The 5,608-nt window shown below is 45.2% G+C and overlaps 1 pseudogene; it reads right to left on the bottom strand.

The window, feature by feature from the left end:
* Positions 1 to 4,085: 4,085 nt before the first annotated feature.
* Positions 4,086 to 4,495, bottom strand: LOC101052742 (DNA-directed RNA polymerases I and III subunit RPAC2-like; annotated as a pseudogene).
* Positions 4,496 to 5,608: the final 1,113 nt, after the last annotated feature.

Below are 5,608 nucleotides of genomic sequence, written 5' to 3'. Positions count from 1 at the left end.
GTATGAGCCACTGTGCCTGGCCTAAACTTCACATCTTACACAAAAATTAATTCATAATGGATTGTGAATGTAAATGTAGCATGTGAAAAAATGTTAATCACTACATGATTCCATTTATATGATACTCTTTTTTAAAAATTTTAATTTGATTTAACTTAATTTGGCCCGGGTAGTGGCTCATGCCTATAATCACAGCACTTTGGGAGTCTGAGGTGGGCAGATCACTTGAGCTGAGGTCAAGACCAGCCTGGTCAACATGGTAAAACCCAGTCTCTACAAAAAAATACAAAAATTAGCCAGGCAGGATGGCATGCACCTGTATTTCCAGCTATTCGGGAGGCTGGGGCAGATCACTTAATACCAGGAAGTTGAGGCTGCAGTGAGGCAAGATGACAGGACCACACTCCAGCCTGGGCCACAGAGAGACTGTCTCAACAACAACAAAAAATTATTTTTATTTATTTATTTTTGGAGACAAAGTCTTGCTTTGTTGCCCAGGCCAGAGTGCAATGGCACAATCGCGACTCACTGTACCTTCTGCCTCCCAGGTTCAAGTGATTCTCATGCCTCAGCCTCCTGAGTAGCTGGGATTACAGGGGCATGCCACCATGTCCTGATAATTTTTTGTATTTTTAGTTGAGATGGGGTTTGTCACGTTGACTAGGCTCGTCTCAAACTCCTGACCTCAGGCAATCTACCTGCCTCAGCCTCCAAAAGTGCTAAGATCAGGCCGGGCGCGGTGGCTCAAGCTTGTAATCCCAGCACTTTGGGAGGCCGAGGCGGGTGGATCACGAGGTCGAGAGATCGAGACCATCCTGGTCAACATGGTGAAACCCCGTCTCTACTAAAAATACAAAAAATTAGCTGGGCATGGTGGCACATGCCTGTAATCCCAGCTACTCAGGAGGCTGAGGCAGGAGAATTGCCTGAACCCAGGAGGCGGAGGTTGCGGTGAGCCGAGATTGCGCCATTGCACTCCAGCCTTGGTAACAAGAGCGAAACTCCGTCTCAAAAAAAAAAAAAAAAAAAAAGGTGCTAAGATCACAGGCCTGAGCTACCATGCCCGGCCCTAATTTTTTTAAACTTAATTTTATTTTTTTGTAGAGATGGGGTCTCCTTACGTCGCTCAGACTGGTTTTGATAAACATTATTCTCTTTTAAATTATGATCATTATTATTGTGACAGGAGAATTATTCAATCACACACTGCCTGGCAGAGTAGGCAATCAATAAATATTTGGTGAATGAATCAGTGAATGATAGGTACAGGGAAAAGATGGAAGAGTGACAAATTTTCTTTTCTTTTTTTTTTCCTTCTGAGACAGGATCTTGCTCTGTTGCCCAGGCTGGAGTGCAGTGGCGCCATCTCGGCTCATTGCAACCTCAACCTCCCTGAGCTCAGGTGATCCTCCCACCTTATCCTCTTGAGTAGCTGGGACCACAGGTGCACACCACCATGCCTTACTAATTTTTGTATTTTTTGTAGAGACGGGGGTTTGCCATGTTGCCCAGGCTGGTGTACAGTGACGCCAAGCTTGGGCAACCTGGGCTCAAGCAATTTTCTTGCCTGGGCCTCCCAAAGTGCTGGGATTACAGGTGTGAGCCACCCCACCCAACTGAACTTCTCTTCTAATGAGGAAAACAGACTTAAGGAATTATGGCTTTGAGTTGAGGCTTTAAGGATAAGTAGATGGAAAAAGGATGAAGAATATACTGGGAAATGAGAATATAAAGATTAATTGAGGCTGGGCATGGTGGTTCACGCCTATAATCCCAGCACTTTGGGAGGCCAGCACTCAGGAGGATTGCCTGAGCCCAGGAGTTTAAGACCAGCCTGGGCAACACAGTAAGACCCTGTCACAAAAAAAGAAAAAAAAAAGTAATTAAAAAAATCAATTAAGGAGACTTCTGAATGCATGTAAAGAGTATGGTCCCAGCTGAGCATGGTGGCCCTAGCACTTTGGGAAGCCCAGGTGAGCCCAGGGGCCTGTGCAACATGGTGACACTATATATACATACACGCATACCCTATACACACACACACATACATACATACATACATACAAAAAAAGAGACCTCTCTCTCTCTCTATATATATATATATATATATATATGTCTTTATATATAGTCTCTCTCTCTCTCTCTCCCTCTCTCTCTATATATATAATAAATATATGAGTAAATTTCCTGAGATATATTCCTCCTCTTGCAATACAAATGTCACACAGTGTGTATCTGTTCCACCTGTTTGAACCATTTCCAGGGCTGTCTCCCTCTCCACTCTCCAGCCATTGAGGTCTTCAATCCAGATGTTTTCTTCTCAAATATAGATTCATATATATATATATATATATGGAGAGAGAGAGAGAGAGAGAGGTCCCTTTTTTGTAAGTGATGGAGTATCATTAAGGAGTATGTTATGTAAGAGGCCAGGCATGATGGCTCATGCCGGTAATCCTAGCACTTTGGGAAGCCCAGGCAAGAGGACTGCCTGAGCCCCTGAGATCAAGACCAGCCTGGGCAATGTAGCAGGATGCTGGCTCTACAAAAAATTTAAAACTTAGCTGAGGCCAGTAGCCCACACTTGTAGTTCCAGCTACTCTGGAGGCTGAAGTGGAAGGATCTCTTGAGCCTAGGAGTTATAGGCTGCAATGATCCGTGAACATGCCATGGCACTACAGCCTAGGCAACAGAGCAAGACCCTGTCTCTAAAAATAAACAAAAGCTTGTGAGAGATGACTCCAGTGGCAGTGTGAAGGCTGGATTACAATAGAAAGGGTGGCAGACCACGTGAAAATATATAGCTCCTAAAACAAAAAAAGAAAATATACAGCTCCTGTGAGGAAACTATAGTTTAATTCTGAGTTGATAAGGGTGTATTTATACTAACACATCAGCAGTAACATGGCTATGACTAGCCCTTCTCTAATCTAGGTGAACTTTCTAGAGGAAGGAAATCCCAATCTCTTACAAGAAGGAAATAAAGAAAATGAAAAAGGGTGAATTCTCAATTTTGACTTATGTATATTTTCTGGACTTCCAAGTCTGGGTAGAAATGTAGACATTGTTAGGCTCCTTTCTTTAGAGATAGTCTTTTTTTGTTTTTGTTTTTGTTTTTGTTTTGAACAGAGTCTCGCTCTGTTGCCCCGGCTTGAGTGCAGTGGCATGGTCTCATCTCGGCTCACTGCAACCTCCACCTCCCTGCTTCAGGTGATTCTCCTCCCTCAGCCTCCTAAGTAGCTGGGATTACAGGTGCGCAACATCATGCCAGGCTAATTTTTGTGTCTTTAGTAGAGATGGGGTTTCGCCATGTTTGTCAGGTTGGTATCAAACTCCTGACCTCTTGATCTGCCTGCCTCAGCCTTCCAAAGTGCTGAAATTACAGGTGTGAGCCACCAAGAGATGGAGTCTTGGTCTGTCACCCGGACTGGAGTGCAGTGGCATGATCATGGCTCACTGCAACCTTTGCCTGCCAGGTTCAAGCGATTCTCCTGCCTCAGCGTCTCGAGTAGCTGGGACTACAGGCATGCAACACCATGCCCGGCTAATTTTTTGTATTTTTAGTAGAGACAGAGTTTCACCATGCTGACCAAGCTGGTCTGGAACTCTTGACCTCGTATTCCACCTGCCTTGGCTTCCCAAAGTGCTGGGATTACACGGTGGCTTAGTCACCATGCCTGGCAACTTCTGGTTTTTTGTTGTTGTTGTTGTTGTTGTTTTTTAATGCAGAGTCTAGCTCTGTTGCCCAGGCTGGAGTGCAGTGGTGTGACCTCGGCTTACTGCAACCTCCACCTCCCAGGTTCAAATGACTTTCCTGCCTCAGTCTCCCTAGTAGCTGTGATTACAAGCATGCACCACCACACCAGGCTAATTTTTGTATTTTTAGTAGAGATGAGGTTTCACCATGTTGGCCAAGCTGGTCTCAAACTCCTGACCTCAGGTGACCTGCCCGCCTCAATCTCCCAAAGTGCTGGGATTATAGACCTGAGTCACCACACCTGGCCACAAACTTCCAATTCTGGGTTCTGCACAATCAGGAAGATAATATCCTAGAGGGCAGCTCTCCTTGTATACTGCTTAAGGGACTAGAATGTGAATTCATTTCTGCTAACTCTTTGATTCTTATAGTCCTTTATGCTGGCCTCAAACCTGTCAAGCATAGGTTGGCAGATATTCCTGAGCTCCTTCAGGCCTCTCCGAATTGGCTCAACAGCTGGAAGAGTACCTCGAGTCTGAATGCATAAATTAATTTTGCTCTCTGAAGGATGAGTTTCAGTGTAACCACAAAATTCCACTTTTTTTTTCCAGGGTTCTTCATGATGATGTAATGCAGCAAATTTCCTAGGGTATGTTCCTCCTCTTGCAATACAGATGTCACACAGTGTCTATCTGTTCCAACTGCCTGGGCCATTTCCAGGGCTGTCTTCCTCTCATCTTCAGCCATTGAGGTCTTCAATCCAGACGTTTTTCTCTCCAGTTCCTGGTCCTCTTCCATCTCAGATGTGGTTTCCAGATCCTCTGGTGGTGCTGGTGGATGGGTGGGGCGCTCTGCCCCATATCCAGTTGCTTATAGGAGAAGCAGGAAGAAAGGAACCACCAATGTAGAGACAGTTCTCAACTTCCCCAGACAAATAGTTGTCTTGCAGAGGGGAAAAAAAAAAAAAAAAGATTCAAAGTATTAAATCTAAAAATCAGTGATTTCTTTTTTTTTTTTTTTTTTGAGACGGAGTTTCGCTCTTGTTACCCAGGCTGGAGTGCAATGGCGCGATCTCGGCTCACCGCAACCTCTGCCCCCTGGGTTCAGGCAATTCTCCTGCCTCAGCCTCCGGAGTAGCTGGGATTACAGGCACGCGCCACCATGCCCAGCTAATTTTTTGCACCTTTAGTAGAGACGGGGTTTCACCATGTTGACCAGGATGGTCTCGATCTCTTGATCTCGTGATCCACCCGCTTCAGCCTCCCAAAGTGCTGGGATTTACAGGCTTGACCCACCGCGCCCGGCAAAATCAGTGATTTCTATAAGGATTAACTCAAATCAACTCTGCAACAAACTCTCCTAAGGTCCAGTTAAGGATGTTAGTAATTTGGGGTTTTGTATTTCTCTTCATTTCTCTACCTGGCCTATTTCCCGTTGGAAGATACTTTGGTTGCCATGAAAACAAATACAACTTGTTTCCTCTAGTTGGACCGCTGGATTCCACCAGTAGGGGAACCTCTCTGGTTCCTCTCATGGCCACTCCCCACAACACTTCATTGAACCTTTGCCTCTTTCCGCTAAGCTACCTACTCCCCCATCTTTCTCTCCCAGACTCCCTCTCCTGGTGTGACTGCTCCATTGAATGTGTGGATAGCTATGGGTGTTTGCCTCCCAACTTACACATTCTGTGTGCAAACTGATCCCCCAACAGTGGGGTTGACTCCTGCAAAGACACATTCTTTTTTTTTTTTTAGGACGAACTGAATTCAACAAGTGTTTATTGAGTGCCTATTATGTGCTAGATATTGTTCCAGGTACTTGAGACACATCAGAGAACAAAACCAAGAGCCCTGCCCTCGTGAGGCTTCCAGTCTAGCATTTATCGCCAGTTCACCTGCAGGCTACCTGGGG

The sequence above is a fragment of the Saimiri boliviensis genome, chromosome 6, assembly GCF_048565385.1.
Source record: "Saimiri boliviensis isolate mSaiBol1 chromosome 6, mSaiBol1.pri, whole genome shotgun sequence".
NCBI lineage: Eukaryota > Metazoa > Chordata > Mammalia > Primates > Cebidae > Saimiri > Saimiri boliviensis.
This window is presented reverse-complemented; position numbering and strand designations above follow the sequence as displayed.